The sequence below is a fragment of the Tachyglossus aculeatus genome, chromosome 19 (genome assembly GCF_015852505.1).
Source record: "Tachyglossus aculeatus isolate mTacAcu1 chromosome 19, mTacAcu1.pri, whole genome shotgun sequence".
NCBI classification, from domain to species: domain Eukaryota; kingdom Metazoa; phylum Chordata; class Mammalia; order Monotremata; family Tachyglossidae; genus Tachyglossus; species Tachyglossus aculeatus.
Genome location: NC_052084.1, coordinates 667,126 through 687,749, shown reverse-complemented (window position 1 = coordinate 687,749; position 20,624 = coordinate 667,126). Strand labels below are relative to the sequence as shown.

Below are 20,624 nucleotides of genomic sequence, written 5' to 3'. Positions count from 1 at the left end.
CCTCCTCCCCCTCCCATCCTCTTACTGTGGGGGTTCCCCAAGGTTCAGTGCTTGGTCCCCTTCTGTTCTCGATCTACACTCACTCCCTTGGTGACCTCATTCGCTCCCACGGCTTCAACTATCATCTCTACGCTGATGACACCCAGATCTCCATCTCTGCCCCTGCTCTCTCCCCCTCCCTCCAGGCTCGCATCTCCTCCTGCCTTCAGGACATCTCCATCTGGATGTCCGCCCGCCACCTAAAGCTCAACATGTCGAAGACTGAGCTCCTTGTCTTCCCTCCCAAACCTTGTCCTCTCCCTGACTTTCCCATCTCTGTTGACGGCACTACCATCCTTCCCGTCTCACAAGCCCGCAACCTTGGTGTCATCCTCGACTCCGCTCTCTCATTCACCCCTCACATCCAAGCCGTCACCAAAACCTGCCGGTCTCAGCTCCGCAACATTGCCAAGATCCGCCCTTTCCTCTCCATCCAAACCGCTACCCTGCTCGTTCAAGCTCTCATCCTATCCCGTCTGGACTACTGCACTAGCCTTCTCTCTGATCTCCCATCCTCGTGTCTCTCTCCACTTCAATCCATACTTCATGCTGCTGCCCGGATTATCTTTGTCCAGAAACGCTCTGGGCATATTACTCCCCTCCTCAAAAACCTCCAATGGCTACCGATCGATCTGCGCATCAAGCAGAAACTCCTCACCCTGGGCTTCAAGGCTGTCCATCACCTCGCCCCCTCCTACCTCACCTCCCTTCTGTCCTTCTCCAGCCCAGCCCGCACCCTCCGCTCCTCCACCACTAATCTCCTCACCGTACCTCGCTCTCGCCTGTCCCGCCATCGACCCCCGGCCCACGTCCTCCCCCGGGCCCGGAATGCCCCCAATCCCTCTACCCCTCCGCCCAGCTAGCTCTCTTCCTCCCTTCAAGGCCCTGCTGAGAGCTCACCTCCTCCAGGAGGCCTTCCCAGACTGAGCCCCTTCTTTCCTCTCCCCCTCGTCCCCCTCTCCATCCCCCCGTCTTACCTCCTTCCCTTCCCCACAGCACCTGTATATATGTATATATGGTTGTACATATTTATTACTCTGTTTATTTATTTATTTATTTATTTTACTTGTACATTTCTATCCTACTTATTTTATTTTGTTGGTATGTTTGGTTCTGTTCTCTGTCTCCCCCTTTTAGACTGTGAGCCCACTGTTGGGTAGGGACTGTCTCTCTGTGATGCCAATTTGTACTTCCCAAGCGCTTAGTACAGTGCTCTGCACATAGTAAGCGCTCAATAAATACGATTGATTGATTGATTGCACACAGTAAGCGCTCAATAAATATGATTGAGTGAATTTTGTTTTGTTGTCCGTCGCCCCCTTCTAGACTGTGAGCCCGTTCTTGGGTAGGGACCGTCCCTATACGCTGCCAACCTGTACTTCCCAAGCGCTTAGTCCAGGGCTCTGCGCGCAGTAAGCGCTCAATAAATACGATTAATGAATGAATGAGGAGGAGGAGCACGCGCGCCCAGGCCACGCCCCCTCACCGCGCCCGGCGCCGCCGGCCAATCACAGGGCGGGAGCGAGGGGCGCTTGGCCAATGGGAGCGAAGAAGAGGAGGAGGGGAGCGCGCGCGCGCCCCGGCCACGCCCCCTTCCGGCACGCAGGTCACGCCCCCTCACCACACCCAGCGCCGCCGGCCAATCGCAGGGCGGGAGCGAGGGGCGCTGCGGCCAATGGGAGCGAAGAGGCGGTGGAGGGGCGCGCCCGCGCGCGGGCCACGCCCCCTCGCCGCGCCGGGCGGGAGCGAGGGGTAGGAGGAGCGCGCGCGTCCAGGCCACTCCCCCTTCCCCGCGCGCAGGCCACGCCCCCTCGCCGCGCCGTCCAATCGCGGGGCGGGAGCGAGGGGCGCTGCGGCCAATGGGAGCGAAGAGGCGGTGGAGGGGAGCGCCCGCGCGCGGGCCACGCCCCCTCTCCGCGCCGGGCGGGAGCGAGGGGCGCTTTGGCCAATGGGAGCGAGGGGGAGGAGGAGCGCGCGCGTGCGGGCCACCCCCCCTTCCCCGCGCGCAGGCCACGCCCCCTATCCGCGCCGTCCAATCGCAGGGCGGGAGCGAGGGGCGCTGCGCCCAATGGGAGCGCGCTCCCCTTCCCCGCGCGTAGGCCACGCCCCCTCGCCGCGCCGGCCAATCGGGGGGGCGCTGGGGCCAGGCCACGCCCCCTTCCCGGTGCTCGGGCCACGCCCCTCGGCGCGCCGGCCAATCGCGGGGCGGGAGCGAGGGCGGCTTTGGCCAATGGGGGCGAGGCCAGGGCAGGCCACGCCCCCTGTGTGTTCCCGGGCGGGCGGGCGAGCCCCGCACCGGCCGCAGGAGCACCGTCCGTCGGCTCCCGGGCTGTCGCAGGTACTGCCCTCGGATCCCTTTGGGGGGGCGGGGGGGGCTGTAGTGAGCGCCTACTGTGTGCACGGCACTGGGCTGAGCGCTCCCTCTTGGCGGGGGGGGGGGGGGGGACCCGTTTGGCGTCGGAGGGGGAAGCGGGTGCGGGAGGAGCCCCGCCGTTTGGGGAAGGACCATTCCGGGGCCCGGTTGGGACGCCCAGCCTTAGAACAGTGCTTAGCACGTAGTCCTAAGAACGATCATAACGACGGCATTGAGTGCTCCGCACACAGGAAGCGATCAATAACTACGATTGAGTGAATGAATGAATGATTAAGCGCTGACTATGTGCCCAGCTTAGAACAGTGCTTAGCACGTAGTCATAATAACAATCGTAATGATGGCATTGAGTACTCCGCACACAGGAAGCGCTCAGTAACTACGATTGAGTGAATGAATGATTAAGCGCTTACTATGTGCCCAGCTTAGAACAGTGCTTAGCGCAGTCATAATAACAATCATAATGCTTAGTACGTAGTCATAGTAATAATAGCAATCATAACGATGGCATTGAGTACTCTGCACACAGTAAGCGCTCAGTAAATACGATTGAGTGAATGAATGAATGATTAAGCGCTTACTATGTGCCCAGCACTGTTCTAAGCGCTGGAAGCGCTTAAACAGTGCTTAGCACATAGTCATAAGAACGATCATAACGATGGCATTGAGTACTCTGCACACAGTAAGCGCTCAATAATTACGATTGAATGAATGATTGAGCGCTTACTATGTGTCCAGCACTGTTCCAAGCGCTGGCTTAAGTGCTTAGTACGTAGTCCTAAGAACGATCATAACGACGGCATTGAGTGCTCCGCACACAGGAAGCGATCAATAACTACGATTGAGTGAATGAATGAATGATTAAGCGCTTACTATGTGCCCAGCTTAGAACAGTGCTTAGCACGTAGTCATAATAACAGTCGTAATGCTTAGTACGTAGTCATAATAATAATAACAGTCATAATGATGGCATTGAGTACTCTGCACACAGTCAGCGCTCAATAAATACGATTGAATGAATGATTAAGCGCTTACTTTGTGCCCAGCACTGTTCTAAGCGCTGGCCGGAAGCGCTTAAACAGTGCTTAGCACATAGTCATAAGAACGATCATAACGATGGCATTGAGTACTCTGCACACAGTAAGCGCTCAATAAATGCGATTGAGTGAATGAATGAATGATTAAGCGCTTACTATGTGCCCAGCTTAGAACAGTGCTTAGCATGTAGTCATAATAATAATAACAGTCATAATGATGGCATTGAGTACTCTGCACACAGTAAGCGCTCAGTAAATACGATTGAATGAATGAATGATTAAACGCTTACTATGTGCCCAGCACTGTTCTAAGCGCCGGAAGCGCTTAAACAGTGCTTAGCACGTAGTCATAAGAACGATCATAACGATGGCATTGAGTACTCTGCACACAGTAAGCGCTCAATAATTACGATTGAATGAATGATTGAGCGCTTACTATGTGTCCAGCACTGTTCCAAGCGCTGGCTTAAGTGCTTAGTACGTAGTCCTAAGAACGATCATAACGACGGCATTGAGTGCTCCGCACACGGGAAGCGATCAATAACTACGATTGAGTGAATGAATGAATGATTAAGCGCTTACTATGTGCCCAGCTTAGAACAGTGCTTAGCACGTAGTCATAATAACAGTCGTAATGCTTAGTACGTAGTCATAATAATAATAACAATCATAATGATGGCATTGAGTACTCTGCACACAGTCAGCGCTCAATAAATACGATTGAATGAATGATTAAGCGCTTACTTTGTGCCCAGCACTGTTCTAAGCGCTGGCCGGAAGCGCTTAAACAGTGCTTAGCACATAGTCATAAGAACGATCATAACGATGGCATTGAGTACTCTGCACACAGTAAGCGCTCAATAAATGCGATTGAGTGAATGAATGAATGATTAAGCGCTTACTATGTGCCCAGCTTAGAACAGTGCTTAGCATGTAGTCATAATAATAATAACAGTCATAATGATGGCATTGAGTACTCTGCACACAGTAAGCGCTCAGTAAATACGATTGAATGAATGAATGATTAAGCGCTTACTATGTGCCCAGCACTGTTCTAAGCGCTGGAAGCGCGTAAACAGTGCTTAGCACGTAGTCATAAGAACGATCATAACGATGGCATTGAGTACTCTGCACACAGTAAGCGCTCAATAAATACGATTGAATGAATGAATGATTAAGCGCTTACTTTGTGCCCAGCGCTGTTCTAAGCGCTGGCTGGAAGCGCTTAAGCAGTGCTTAGCACGTTGTCATAAGAACGATCATAACGACGGCATTGAGTACTCCGCACACAGTAAGCGATCAATAACTATGATTGAGTGAATGAATGAATGATTAAGCGCTTACTATGTGCCCAGCTTAGAACAGTGCTTAGCACGTAGTCATAATAACAGTCATAATGACGGCATTGAGTACTCTGCACACAGTAAGCGCTAAGTAAATACGTTTGAGTGAATGAATGAATGATTAAGCGCTTACTATGTGCCCAGCTTAGAACAGTGCTTAGCGCAGTCATAATAACAATCATAATGCTTAGTACGTAGTCATAATAATAACAATCATAATGATGGCATTGAGTACTCTGCACCCAGTAAGCGCTCAGTAAATACGATTGAGTGAATGAATGAATGATTAAGCGCTTACTATGTGCCCAGCACTGTTCTAAGCGCTGGAAGCGCTTAAACAGTGCTTAGCACGTAGTCCTAAGAACGATCATAACGATGGCGTTGAGTACTCCGCACACAGTAAGCGCTCAATAATTGAGATTGAATGAATGATTAAGCGCTTACTATGTGCCCAGCACTGTTCTAAGCGCTGGAAGAGCTTCAACAGTGCTTAGCACATAGTCATGATAACGATCATAACGATGGCGCTGAGTACTCTGTGTACTCTGCACACAGTAAGCGCTCGATATTCATTCATTCATTGAATGAATGAATGAATGATTAAGCTCTTACTATGTGCCCAGCTTAGAACAGTGCTTAGCACAGTCATAATAACAATCATAATGATGGCATTGAGTACTCTGCACACAGTAAGCGCTCAATAAATACGATTGAATGAATGAATGATTGAGCGCTTACTTTGTGCCCAGCACTGTTCTAAGCGCTTAAACAGTGCTTAGCACGTAGTCATAAGAACGATCATAACGATGGCGTTGAGTACTCCGCACACAGTAAGCGCTCAATAATTGCGATTGAGTGAATGAATGAATGATTAAGCGCTTACTATGTGCCCAGCTTAGAACAGTGCTTAGCACGTAGTCATAATAATAATAACAATCATAATGATGGCATTGAGTACTCTGCACACAGTAAGCGCTCTAAATACGATTGAATGAATGAATGATTAAGCGCTTACTATGTGCCCAGCACTGTTCTAAGCGCTGGAAGCGCTTAAACAGTGCTTAGCACGTTGTCATAAGAGCGATCATAACGATGGCATTGAGTACTCTGCACACAGTAAGCACTCAATAAATACGATTGAGTGAATGAATGAATGATTAAGCGCTTACTATGTGCCCAGCACTGTTCTAAGCGCTGGCTGGAAGCGCTTAAACAGTGCTTAGCACATATTCATAAGAACGATCATAATGACGGCATTGAGTACTCCGCACACAGTAAGCGCTCAGTAAATGCGATTGAGTGAATGAATGAATGATTAAGCGCTTACTATGTGCCCAGCACTGTTCTAAGCGCTGGAAGAGCTTAAACAGTGCTGAGCACATAGTCATGATAACGATCATAACGATGGCACTGAGTACTCTGTGTACTCTGCACACAGTAAGTGCTTGATAAATACGATTGAATGAATGAATGATTAAGCGCTTACTATGTGCCCAGCACTGTTCTAAGCGCTGGAAGAGCTTAGAACAGTGCTTAGCACATAGTCATAGTAACAATCATAATGATGGCATTGAGTACTCTGCACACAGTAAGTGCTCAATAAATACGATTGAATGAATGAATGAATGATTAAGCCCTTACTTTGTGCCCAGTACTGTTCTAAGCGCTGCCTGGAAGCGCTTAAACAGTGCTTAGCACATAGTCATAAGAACGATCATAACGATGGCATTGAGTACTCTGCACACAGTAAGCGCTCAATAAATACGATTGAATGAATGAATGAATGATTAAGCGCTTACTATGTGCCCAGCACTGTTCTAAGCTCTGGAAGAGCTTAAACAGTGCTTAGCACATAGTCATGATAACGATCATAACAATGGCACTGAGTACTCTGTGTACTCTGCACACAGTAAGCGCTCAATAAATACGATTGAATGAATGAATGAATGGATGATTAAGCGCTTACTATGTGCCCAGCTTAGAAGAGTGCTCAGCACATAGTAATAATAACAATCATAACGGTGGCGTTGATTACTCTGTACACAGTAAGCGCTCAATAAATACGATTGAATGAATGAATGATTAAGTGCTTACTATGTGCTCAGCTTAGAAGAGTGCTTAGCACATAGTAATAACAGTCATAGTGATGGCGTTGATTACTCTGTACACAATAAGCACTCAATAAATACGATTGAATGAATGAATGATTAAGTGCTTACTATGTGCCCAGCACTGTTCTAAGCGCCGGAAGAGCTTAACAAATAGTGCTTAGCACATAGTCATAATAACAATCATAATGATGGCATTGCTACTCTGTGCACTCTGCACACAGTAAGCGCTCAATAAATACGATTGAATGAATGAATGATTAAGCGCTTACTATGTGCCCAGCGCTGTTCTGTGCGCCAGAAGCAATTAACAAATAGTGCTTAGCACATAGTCATAATAACAATTATAATGATGGCATTGATTACTCTGTGTACTCTGCACACAGTAAGCACTCAATCAGTATGATTGAATGAATGAATGATTAAGCGCTTACTATGTGCCCAGCACTGTTCTAAAAGCTGGAAGCGCTTAAACAGTGCTTAGCACATAGTCATAATAACAATTATAATGATGGCATTGATTACTCTGTGTACTCTGCACACGGTAAGCGCTCAATAAATACGATTGAATGAATGAATGAATGATTAAGCGCTTCCTATGTGCCCAGCACTGTTCTAAAAGGTGGAAGCGCTTAAACAGTGCTTAGCACATAGTCATAATAACAATTATAATGATGGCATTGATTACTCTGTGTACTCTGCACACGGTAAGCGCTCAATAAATACGATTGAACGAATGAATGAATGATTAAGCGCTTACTGTGTGCCCAGCACTGTTCTAAAAGCTGGAAGCGCTTAAACAGTGCTTAGCACATAGTCATAATAACAGTTATAATGATGGCATTGATTACTCTGTGTACTCTGCACACAGTAAGCGCTCAATAAATAAGAATGAATGAATGATTAAGTGCTTATTATGTGCCCAGCACTGTTCTAAGCGCTGAACAAATACCGTCATCCTCATTTGGGGCCGAAACGGTCCCTGCCCAGGGATGGGAGGGAGAGGCATCCTCCGACGTCAGAGGCGGGATGGGGAGCAGGTCCGCTGCAGTGGGAGTGTTCACTCATTCATTCAATCGTATTTATTGAGCGCTTACTGTGTGCCGAGCACTGTACTAAGCGCTTGGGAAGTTGGCAACATCTAGAGACGGTCCCCACCCAACAGTGGGCTCACAGTCTAGAAGGGGCCCCCATGCAGCAGACCCCCCCGGCGGGGCAGGCATCATTGCTCCGGACTTTAGGGGAGGGAAGGCAAGCCCGGGACCCGAATAATCATCATCATCATCATCAATCGTATTTATTGAGCGCTTACTGTGTGCAGAGCACTGGACTAAGCGCTTGGGAAGTCCAAATCGGCAACATCTAGAGACAGTCCCTACCCAACAGCGGGCTCACAGTCTAGAAGGGGGAGACAGAGAACAAAACCAAACGTACTAACAAAATAAAATAAATGGTATCTGTTAAGCGCTTACTATGTGCCAAGCACAATACAAGCACATAGCACAGTTGTCAGCTGTGTGACTTTGGGCAAGTCACTTCAATTCTCCGTGCCTCAGTTACCTCATCTGTAAAAGGGGGGATTAAGATTGTGAGCCCCCCGTGGGACAACCTGATCTCCTTGTAACCTCCCCAGTGCTTAGAACAGTGCTTTGCACATAGTAAGCACTTAATAAATGCCATTATTAAACGCCATTATTAACACTGTTCTAAGCGCTGGGGAGGTTACAAGGTGATCAGGTTGTCCCCGGGGCGGGGGCTCACAGTTTTAATCCCCATTTTAAAGATGAGGCCCAGAGAAGTGAAGTGACTTGCCCAGAGTCACCCAGCTGACAGCTGGTGGAGGCGGGATTTGAACCCGTGACTTCCGACTCCAAAGCCCGGGCTCTTTCCCACTGAGCCTCGCTGCTTCTCCGGGGATATGGGGGTCCAGAGCCCCCCTTCCGCGGAGTGGGTCTGCAGGACCCAAATGGACCAGGCCCGGGGCTCCTGGTGGGATCCAGAGGAGGTTGTGTAAGAGACGCCCCTCCCCGTGGGTGGGAATGGTCACCCCGAGTGACCTTGCCCGTGTCCCCGGCCATCCCCAAGTGTTTGGTGGTCCGTCCTAGCAGTGATGCTCCCTGACCCCCGTCCCCTCCGGTGTTGGCCCGCGCCCGTGGGAGGGTCCCCAACCGAGACCACCGGCCCGGGTTCCCGGTGGCTACTTATTAGTGGCCCCAGCCGGGAAGCGGAGCGGAACAGGGAGAGATCCCACAAGAGTCCCCCCTGTGCCCACCTGGGCGCTTATCTTCCCATCTACCTTCCTTCCCGCCCACCGTTGGGTAGGGACCATCTCTAGGTGTTGCCAACTTGTACTTCCCAAGCGCTTAGTACAGTGCTCTGCACACCGTAGGCGCTCAATAAATACGATTGATTGAGTGAGTGATTGATTCCCGCGCTTCAGCGCCAGGTGCTTGGGATTTGCAGCGGCCGCTGCCCAGCGAAGGAAGAGCGGGAAGCCCATCCGTGGCCCGCTTCTTCAAGAGGGCCTCCTTCCCGGTGTCCCGCTTCCCAATTTTCAGACCCGAACTTGGGGTCCCAGACGCGGGAATGGCCAGCTCCCTTTTTGCCGCGAACCAAATGGACAGGCGGGATATATGTGTATATATATATATATATATATATATATATATATATATATATATATGCATATATGCATATATATATGTGTGTGTGTGTGTGTGTGTTTGTACATATTTGTGCATATTTATTACTCAATTTATTTATTTATTTTACTTGTACATATCTATTCTAGTTATTTTATTTTGTTAGTATGTTTGGTTTTGTTCTCCGTCTCCCCCTTTTAGACTGTGAGCCCACTGTCGGGTAGGGCCCGTCTCTAGATGTTGCCAACTTGGACTTCCCAAGCGCTTAGTCCAGTGCTCCGCACACAGTAAGCGCTCAATAAATACGATTGTTGATGATGATGGTTTTGTTCTCCGTCTCCCCCTTTTAGACTGTGAGCCCACTGTTGGGTACGGACTGTCTGTATATGTTGCCAACTTGTACTTCCCAAGCGCTTAGTACAGTGCTGTGCACACAGTAAGCTCTCAATAAATATGATTGATGATGATGATGATGATATATGTATATATACATATATATGTAAATATGCTTGTACATATTTGTACATATTTATTACTCTATTTATTTATTTATTTTACTTGTGCATATCTATTCTAGTTATTTTGTTAGTATGTTTGGTTTTGTTCTCCGTCTCCCCCTTTTAGACTGTGAGCCCACTGTTGGGTAGGGACCGTCTCTAGACGTTGCCAACTTGGACTTCCCAAGCGCTTAGTACAGCGCTCTACACACAGTAAGCGCTCAATAAATACGATTGAGGATGATGATATATGTATATATATATACTATATATATATATGTTTGTACATATTTATTACTCAGTTTATTTATTTACTCGTACATATCTATTCTAGTTATTTTATTTTGTTAGTATGCTTCGTTTTGTTCTCCGTCTCCCCCTTTTAGACTGTGAGCCCACTGTTGCCAACTTGGACTTCCCAAGCGCTTAGTCCAGCGCTCTGCACACAGTAAGCGCTCAATAAATACGATTGATTGATTGATCGAGGGCGGAGGAGCACCTCTGGTCCGTCGGAGGGGCCGCTGGGCATCACCGCTGTTGGTCGGCGCAGTTTTTTCTGTCCCCTCCATCGCCCACCGTAGTTTTACATATAAATAGCTCCACCAGCTCTCCCGACCAGGGCCTCCTCGCCCCAAGCTGCCCCCTTTCCCTCTCACCCCACTCTCCTGCTGCCTCGCTGAAACTTTTCAGGTCACGGGACGCTTAGCCGCCGCTCAATCAATCAATCAATCGTATTTATTGAGCGCTTACTGTGTGCAGAGCACTGGACTAAGCGCTTGGGAAGCACAAAAAAACGCTCCAAAGACCGTCTGCCTGTGTGGAGGCAGATCCAAGTCCTGGCACTCTGATTCCGTCTTCCTTGAGGGGAAGCAACTGGGGATAAGAAGTGGCAGGGAGCGAAATTCAGCCAGGGAGAACAGTCCTCCGGATGCAGGGCGACTCTATTATATCTATTCTATTTATTTTATTTTGTTAGTATGTTTGGTTTTGTTCTCTGTCCCCCCCCTCCTTTTAGACTGTGAGCCCGCTGTTGGGTAGGGACCGTCTCTATATGTTGCCGATTTGGACTTCCCAAGCGCTTAGTGCAGTGCTCTGCACACAGTAAGCGCTCAGTAAGTACGATCGATTGATCGATTGATTCCTTGGGTGCGGGGATCTCGCCTGTCGCCGTATTCTAGGAATTATCCTAAATCGTGGTGTTGGTCAGCGTGGTGCTGGCTAGTTGCCTTGACGTGGGCAAGGTGATGTATTTTGCTTGTACATATCTATTCTATTTATTTTATTTTGTTAGTATGTTTGGTTTTGTTCTCTGTCTCCCCCTTTTAGACTGCGAGCCCACTGTTGGGTAGGGACTGTCTCTAGATGTTGCCAATTTGTTCTTCCCAAGCGCTTAGTCCAGTGCTCTGCACATAGTAAGCGCTCAATAAATACGATTGATGATGATGATTAGATCGGAGACATGGCTAGTTGCCTGGACATGGGCAAGATGATTAGATCGGAGACAGCCCCTTTCGTCCCAGTCGACGGGCGAGGGAGAGCAAGTGTGGGCCGGTCATTTTACAGATGAGGAAACTGAGGCTCAGAGAAGTTAAGCGACTTTCCCAAGGTCACACGGCAGTGGCGGAGGCAGGATCTCATCCTGACCTCCGAGCCCGGCCTCCCTCCACTAGACCAAGCGCTCAGTCCGGTCATCTGCACGTACTGAGTGCTCAGTAAATAGCATTCATTCATTCATTCAATCGTATTGAGCGCTTACTGTGTGCAGAGCACTGCACTAAGCACTCGGGAAGTACAAGCTGGCAACATATAGAGACGGTCCCTACCCAACAGCGGGCTCGCGGTGATCGGTTGAAAGGACTCTGGGAATTCAGGAATGAAGATGAGATCATCAAAGCACTGTACTGGGCGCGTGGGAGAGTGCAGCACTACAGAGTAGTACAAGTTCCCTGCCCAAAACGAGTTGACAGTTTAAAGGCGAGATGCAAGTTACTTTAGTCAGGTAGTCAAACAGTAGCACGGACAGAGCACCAATGGGGCGCAGAGCGCTGTGGTGAGCGCCGAGGGGAATACCAGAGAGAAAGCGGTCCCAGTGATTCCTGCCCTCGAGTTATGGACAGGAAAAAGCCGGAAAGTAACAATAATAATAATGATGGTGTTTATTAAGCGCTTACTATGTGCAAAGCACTGTTCTAAGCGCTGGGGTAGATACAAGGTAATCAAGTTGTCCCACGTGGGGCTCACAGACTTAATCCCCATTTTCCAGATGAGGGAACTGAGGCCCAGAGAAGTGAAGTGACTTGCCCAAAGTCACACAGCTGACAAGTGGCGGAGCCGGGATTTGAACCCACGACCTCTGACTCCAAAGCCCGAGCTCTTTCCACTGAGCCAAGCTGCTTCTCTGCAAACCGGAAAGTAGAAGTTAAACCTTAGTGCCTAAGCTTTGGGGTCTGGGCGTTGTGTGTGTAAGGGTGGTGGTAACAGGACGGGACTGTGCCCGGGATTAGGGGACGCTCAGAAGGCATTGGGAAAGGGGAGAGGGGAATCAGGGAAGACTTCCAGGAGGAGATGGGATTTGAGGAGCGCGGGAGAGGCCTCTGTGGGGTTGGGAGGCACCCGGTCTGCCGAGTTTCCCAGCAGCGGGTCACTGGGGCCCGGCGGCCTTTTCTCTCCAATGGTCAAATCCCATCCGGGCGCCATACTGGGTCGACACTGAAGCCGTTGTCGGGATGGAGGCGGGAGCTCCCACTTGGGAAGGGGCATCCCTCTGCCACGGCAAACCGGAGCCGTCCGGGCGGGCGGTCTTCACCTTCGGTCCACGTGGGGCCCGCCCAGAGCCGAGCGACGCCGGTCACCGTGGAGATCGTTTGGCCCGGGGCAGGTGGGAGAGTCGGGTGACTCACTGGGAAAACCCGTCCCTCCGTGACGGTGGAGGAAATGCCCGGACCCTGGCAGGAAACCCAAACTGGTCCCGAAGCCCGGCGTGCGGGCATCGGAACTCGTTCGGGGCCCCGAAAACTGGGTTGGCCGGTGTTTTGCCCGGAGGTGGCGGCGGGGCTGGCTCTCCCAACGCCCGAGTTCCCAAGCCTCTCCCGCGGGGGCCGGCCGTTCCGTCCGGGAAACGCCTCGTTTCCTCGAGTATCGAGATTTTCCCGGAGACCGGGGAATGTTCGGAAACGCGTGCTCACCGACAGGCCTCGGCCGGCCCTTCGGAGTAGAGAGGCGAAGGCCAGAGGGGTTTGATTTTTCTGGCCTGCGACTGGGCCCGGACTAGACCACCCGGGCCTGATGTCCCCCGGCTGCAGGCGGCCACCGCTCCCCTCCCCTCAGGAAGCACCCGTCACCCTGTCCTGGGCTGTTGGTTGAGCATTCCCGTTTTCCAGAGGGCTCTCCCACCGTTCCCAGCCGGGAGAGACGCGTCTTCTTTCCCCCTTTCACAGAGGAGGAAACCGAGGCTCAGAGAGGTCAGGTGGCTTGCCCGAGAAGGCCTTGGACAGAGCCGGGACTCACGCGTGTCCCCTTATCTCCGTACCGTGGGCTCTCTTCCCCGGACCCCGCGGCCGGCCAAGGGCACCCTGAGGTGGCCGGACAGCTTTGGAGGGCACCTCCCGGAAAATGGGCCTCTCCCTGGCAGGTGGGAAGGCAAATTGGGGGGCTGCTCCCCCACCCTGCACCCTGAACCTCCCAGGCCTCCCTGCCAAGGCCTGGACGGGGATAGGGGACTGCTTTGGGCCCGAGCCCCGGTTCCCCGGGGCCCCTTTGGGCTACTTAATCGTGGGTCGGGGGATCTGGTTGTTTGTGGGGACGGAGCGGATCGGCTGATCGCGGCACCCCATCCTCCGACAGAAACCATTTTCTTCGGCTCGGGAGACGCTGCCAAGCCCAGAAGCAGTAGCAGAGCGGGAGGAGGGGGACGGGGAACCAGCTTTTGTTTGGCAGTTCACGGTTGGTCCCATTTGCATAATCTTTGTTTGAGGCCCACGGAGCTCGCACATCCGCCACGCAGGGTCCCTCCGCCGGCCCCGCCGAGGGGACCCCACCCAGGGGACCCGATCAGGTTCGGTTGGCTGGGCAGGCGGTCGTCGAGTCCCGAACGCCTGCCCCTCGCCCACCCGACTTGGCCTGGGACCGGCCGGACCTCACCGCTGGATGCCTCCTGCCCACCTGCCCGAGCGCTCCCACCCACGGGCTCGCCCAGTGTTTGGGCCCTCGCCGCTCCCCGCCGAGACTGTAAGCCCCCAGAGGGCAGGAAATGAGCCCAGGGCAGCGTGCTCACACACGACTGGCGGCTGGGCAGATGGCGACCGACACCAGCCCGGCCAGAGCTCCAGAGAAGAGGCCACTGCCAGGGGCCAGGGGCCGCAGCCGCCCCAGTAGAAGCTAGGGAAGGATGGACGGATTGATTGGCAGCCGCCCTCGCCGGGTATGTGGTGCCAGGGCCTCTGTCTCCGACTGCCCGTTCCATCCCAGCGGCAGCAGGGCAGAAGCTGCAGTCCCAGGGAGGAGGAGCAGCAGGAACAAAGCAAAATCCCGTGCGGGGTTTGCAGCTCCTGCCAGGAGGAAAGGAAGCATCCAGTGGAGAGAAAGTAAGGGGCAGGGAGTGAGGGGCACCCCCCTAGTCTCCCCCGCAATCCCCGGGCTCCCGGGTTTCCTCGACGAGTCACCGAGCTGGTCCCTGTGCCTCCATCCCAGCCTCTCCCCCTTCCCGGGGAGATTCCTGACGGGAAAGTGCCGGATCAATTCGACCGTTCTCAGGGGAATGCCGAGGTAGGGAGATACCCCACGGGGAACCTTGGTCCAGCCGATACGGAGACGGGAAATGCCGTCCTTCCCTCAGACTTCCGTTTTGCCCCGAGCCCGTGGGAGCTTCTTCGGCGCCCGCAACTTGGGGAGAATAAAACCAGGGTCCGGCCACCGCTCCGTGAAGCCGTGAGGTCGGGCAGGATTTCTCTCGGGGCGCTCGGGCCACGGTAGGGTTGGATCTCAGAACAGTGCTTTGCACATAGTAAGCGCTTAACAAATGCCATTATTAGTATTATTATTATCTCAGAGGGATTCTGGCAAGGGCGGAGATGGTTGCGGGGAACCGGTCCGTGTCAGCCCCGCCTGGTTTGGTGCGACATACGGGCTTCGGAAGGATCACAAAGACTTTTCTCTCTCTCTCTCTCAATAGTACTGGGGGAGGGGAGAGGCCCACAGGTTATCTGATTTGACCCTGAGTCCCCCAGCTCAGTCTCGGGTCTGCTCTCTGTCCACCCCTCGGGTGACAGATCAGTCGTGGAGGAGTATGAATCCCCCCCTGCCCGCCGCCCAGTGTCCCACCCACTTTTCCCCACTCTGGACGGGGCAGAAAGAGTCGCAAACTATGGCCCCTTCTCCTCCGGCCCCCTCCCGCCAACCTTGTCGGATGATGGGGCTGGCCGGGAAGAAGGGGGAGGTGAGGGGGGCGACACTGCCTCTCCAAGCCCGGGTGGTCTTCACGGCGCAGCGGGAAGGCGCGCTTGCCCTCATGCCCCCCCTTTTAGACTGTGAGCCCACTGTTGGGTAGGGACCGTCTCTATATGTTGCCAATTTGTACTTCCCCAGCACTTAGTACAGTGCTCTGCACATAGTAAGCGCTCAATAAATACGATTGATGATGATGATAATGATGATGCTCTGCAGACGGAGCTGCTGATCGCGCTCATCCCCTCCCCATCCCGGGCCAGGATCCGGGAGCTGGTGGGGTCTTCCCGCCACCCGTCCCGCAGCCGGCAAACTTGGAGGTGGCTGGGAGATCAGGGTGGGCTGGCTGCTTTTTGTTTGATTTAGGGCAGAGGTGCCGTGTCGGTCGTCGGCCCCCGCGGCGGGGCACCGTTCCGGAACTTTCCCGCGCCGAACAAGGGGACCCCGCGGGGTTGGATCGTCTTGGCTGGGGTTGGCGGGAGGCTCGATTCTGTGTGTCTGTCCACAGGCCCCCCCTGACGTGCCACAGCACCAGCCTCGTCAGAGCCGCCCATGCTGCCGCCCTGGGGCCCTGCGCACTGGGAGTGCCCGATGAGGACCGTTGACTGACCGACTTGACTGACTCAGTGACTGACTGACGGGTGGAGGAGGAGGAGGGCCGGGCCGGGTCGCCAATCCGGCAGGGAGCAGACGGTCCCCGAGCCCGCGTCTCTGGCCGGCTGGCAGCGGGGATGCCAGGGCTGGCTCCGGGCCCAGCTGGAGACTGGCCGGAGAAGCGTCCGGGCCACTTGGAAAGTGGGCAGAGGGCAGGCCAAATGGAGGCCATCCGGTCACCCCCCATGTAGAATGGGGATGAGGACTGTGAGCCCCATGTGGGGCAACCTGATCCCCTTGTAACCTCCCCAGCGCTTAGAACAGTGCTTTGCACATAGTAAGCGCTTAATAAATGCCATCATTATTATTATTCAACCTCCAAGTTCTTCTCGGCGAAGGGCCCCCGCCCAGTCGGCCTCGAGTCTCAGAGCTGCTCCACCCAATGATCGTGTCAGGGATGAAGGCTGAGGTTCCTGCCCCAGATAACCCGCCCACCCGTAGCCGCTGGCCCAGGATTAATTATTAATTAATTAATAATGGCATTTGTTAAGCACTTACTATGTGCAAAGCACTGTTCTAAGCGCTGGCGGGGATACAGGGTGATCAGGTTGTCCCACGTGGGGCTCACAGTCATCCCCCCCATTTTACAGATGAGGTAACTGAGGCGCCGAGAAGTTAAGTGACTTTCCCAAGGTCACACAGCAGACATTTGGTGGAGCCGGGATAATAATAATAATAATAATAATGATGGCATTTATTAAGCACTTACTATGTGCAAAGCACTGTTCTAAGCGCTGGGGGGGAGGCAAGGTGATCAGGTCGCCCCAGGTGGGGCTCACAGTCTTCATCCCCATTTTACAGATGAGGTAACTGGGGCACAGAGAAGTTAAGCGGCTTGCCCAAGGTCACACAGCTGACAAGTGGCAGAGCTGGGATTCGAACCCGTGACCTGGGATCTGGCCTCCAGCACTGAGGGAATAGTAATAACCGAGGTACTTGCTCGGGGCTCACTCTGTGCTAAGCCCTGGGGTGGTTTTGGATGAATCAGATAGGACAGAATCCCTATCCCCTAAAGGGCTCACAGTCCAAGGGGGAGGGAGAACAAGCGTCTAATCCCTGTTTGACAGATGAGGAAACTGAGACCCAGACAAGTGCAGGGACTTGCCCGAGTTCACACAGCTGGCAGTGTTGGAGCTGAGATTAGAACTCAGGTCTCCAAACATCTTTTAGACTGTGAGCCCACTGTTGGGTAGGGATTGTCTCTAGATGTTGCCAACTTGGACTTCCCAAGCGCTTAGTCCGGTGCTCTGCACAATAAATACGATTGATTGATTGATCCAGGCCCCAGGATCTTTCCATGGGGCCTGGTGGTCGTGGGTTCTAATCTCACCTCTTCCCACTTGTCAGCCGTGTGACTTTGGGCACGTCACTTCACTTCCCTGTGCCTCAGTCACCTCACCCGTCAAATGGGGATGAAGACTGTGAGCCCCACGTGGGACAACCTGATCACCTTGTATCTACCCCAGTGCTTAGAACCGTGCTTGGTACATAGTAAGCGCTTAACAAATACCATTATTATTATTATTATTATTTTCAAACTCTACCACAGAGGCCGTTCTCTTCCTCCGCACCCCCACGTCGGGAAACAGATGAACGCTTCGCCTCTTTTGATCGTCGATTGTTTTCCCGCCTATTTTACTTATTTATCGCTCCGATGGTCCTCGGCCCCGGGGCCGGAGGGGAGGAATGGGTTGCCGGAGTCCGTCTTCCGAAGCCCGCCTGGACCCTGGAGTTTCTGGCGGGTCACTGGGCCATAGACCCTTCCCGGGTTGGGTCCTGTGGGCTTTCTGACTTGGGAAGGGGCCACGGGACGTCCTCCTTTCCGACCGGAGGGATCCGTGTGTTCGGCAGGAGGAGGGAAGCGACAGCTCGGTTTTCCGGCCTGCCTAGGGAGCAGGATCCGGGGACACAGAGCTTCTGGATAAAGGATAATCAGGGCGGGCTGAAGGGGGTTCTTCTGTGCGGAGCGCTTAGTACGGTGCTCTGATAGTACGGTGCTATCCAGAGGACGGGGCTCTAAATGATATGTTATTTTATTAGTGTCCGTCTCCCCCTCTACACTGGAAACTCCTGGTGGGCAGGGAACATGTCTGCCAATTCTGTTGTACTCTCCCAAGCACTTTGTACAGTGTTCTGTACATAGTAAGTGCTCAATAAAGATAATAATAATAATAACGATGGCATTTATTAAGCGTTTACTATGTGCAAAGCACCGTTGTAAGCGCTGGGGAGGTTACAAAGTGATCAGGTTGTCCCACGGGGGGCTCACAGTCTTAATCCCCACTTTACAGATGAGGTAACTGAGAAGTTAAGTGACTTGCCCAAAGTCACACAGCTGACAAGATGATGACGATGGCAGTTGGCTGGCAGAGGAAGAAATCCCCTTGGGCTGAACCTGATGTTGCCCTGCTGGGTGACCTTGGACAAGTCACTTCCCTTCCCCGGAACTCACTGTCCTCATCAGGAAAATGGGGATTAAGCTGCCATCCTCCCTTCCCCTTAGGCGACGAGCTTAGCGTGGGTCGGGGACTGCGTCCGATCTGATAATCATGCATCTCCCCCAGCGCTTGGCGCGTAGTAAACTCTTAGAGATGCTGTCGTTGCTGTTGGAGCGGGGCACTGTACTGGTCGCTTGGAAAGAACAGAGTGACGTGGAGATGGGGAACTGTCCGGATTTCCCAGGGCCTGTTTCTGTCCATCCCCAGGCCAGAGGGAGGCCTGCAGTCGTACTCCTGGAAAATGGGGATTAAGCTCCCATTCTCCCTTCCCCTTAGGCGATGAGCTTAGCGTGGGTTGGGGACTGCTTCTGATCTGATAATCATGCATCTCCCCCAGAGCTTGGCGCATAGTACACTCTTAGAGATACTGTTGTTGCTGTTGGGGCGGGGCACTGTACTGGTCTCTTGGAAAGAACAGAGTGACACGGAGATGGGGAACTGTCCGGATTTCCAAGGGTCTGCCATCCCCATCCCAGAAAATCCTCCTGGGATTTTCCTTTCGAACCCTGGGTGGGATTTGATAACATCCACAGGGGCCAGAGGAGCCATTTGGTGCCTTAGGGCAATTCTAGTGCTGGGAACAAAGGCCCTATGTGGGGGGCGAGGGAGGTGTCCCAGAGTGGCAAGGTCACACTATGGGTACCGAGTCAGGACCCTGCCAGGAGACCCGAAGCTCCCGAGTCCCCTTCCGACGTCGCGCAAGCCGAGCCTTCTCTGCCGCTGACCCCGGTGGCATTCGAACTCGGCATCCGGCGTGCCTGCGTGGAGCCGGGAGCCGCGGGCTGGCCCTCCTACGGAGCTGACGGCGGCTTCTTCCATTAACTGCCCCGTCTTCGGCTAATTGCCTCCAACGGGAAGTGGCACTGTGATTCATCAAGGCACGGTCGTGGCCTAGAGGCAACTTGGAAGTCCATTTTTCCCCAGACGTGTCATTGTGATCGGAGCCGAAATGAGTGATGGAGTCTGTCCCTCCGCCCCAGCCGGGGAAGTGCGGAAAGCAGTACTTAGGCTTCCCTCGCCCTCACCTTTAGTCAGAAGTTCACTCGGAGCTGGAAATCTCCAGTGTCGGTAGGTCGGGTCCACGTTAGATGCCTGGGTTCCGGTCTCCGGATGGGTTAAGGGGTGGGAGCCGGTGGACAGGAGAAGGCCTCCGGGGATCCGGGCATCGGATGAGACCCCGGCGGACGGGGACCCGTGGAAGTCACCGCTGGCCGTCTGGACCGTTCGCTTCGCCATCGGTCCCCTGTCGCGGAGCGTGATGTTGCCGGGGGAGGCTGGGGGAGGGAAGGCATCCAGGATTATCGGCCACTCGGGCGGGCGTTGGCCACGCGCCGGGCATCCACGCTGGGCAGAGCACTGTGCCAGCAGCGCGACGGGGGCCGGGCCGGATGCTGGCTGCGTGCCGCGCGCGTACCGGCTGTCCGTTTCGCGCTCTCCGCTCAAGGGTTAGCGTTGGCCATTTCCGGAATCGTGGGTTCTCAGATAGCAGCCTTGGGGGCAGCAGTCCGGTGTGGGAGCTGGCAGAATCCCGGCCCCGACGGAAGTGATGGACGGGAGGGCGGGCGGACGGGCTCCTTTCCCGCTCCCGGGCCTTTTCTCACTCCTATCGGGAGAGACAGCTGACGGGAGTCCGTGTCGGCTCTGTAGCAGCAGCAGTGACAGCCGCTCCCATCCTTCCCATTCCTTCTCCTCCCCCCCCAGGTGTTCCCATTATCCGTCGGAGGCGGGACGGCGTGCGTCTGGCCTGAGCAGAGCGTTCTGCTCGCGGTTGATAGAGCAGTAGGGTGGGAATTTTATATCGGTCGCGGAGGGTCTCCGGGCCAACTACTCCAAGTCCCAGGAATTCCCAGTCAATCGATGACTGTACTGCAGCAGCCCCGAAGCCTTATAGGTTCTTCAAGGACGGCCCCGCTCCACTCCCCCGCCGCATTAGCGTCGCAATGACCGCACACACACCCCAGCCCCCGTCCCAACTTAGATGCATTTCGCCTCC

The 20,624-nt window shown here is 53.5% G+C and overlaps 1 protein-coding gene across 1 annotated transcript in view; it reads left to right on the top strand.

Moving 5' to 3' along the window:
• The first annotated feature begins 2,313 nt into the window (after positions 1-2,313).
• Positions 2,314-20,624, top strand: part of SIPA1L2 (signal induced proliferation associated 1 like 2) — a 54,996-nt gene continuing 36,685 nt past the window's right edge. Inside the window, 1 exon segment of the mRNA XM_038761307.1 lies at positions 2,314-2,377. The gene's annotated coding sequence lies outside the window, so the exon portion shown is untranslated.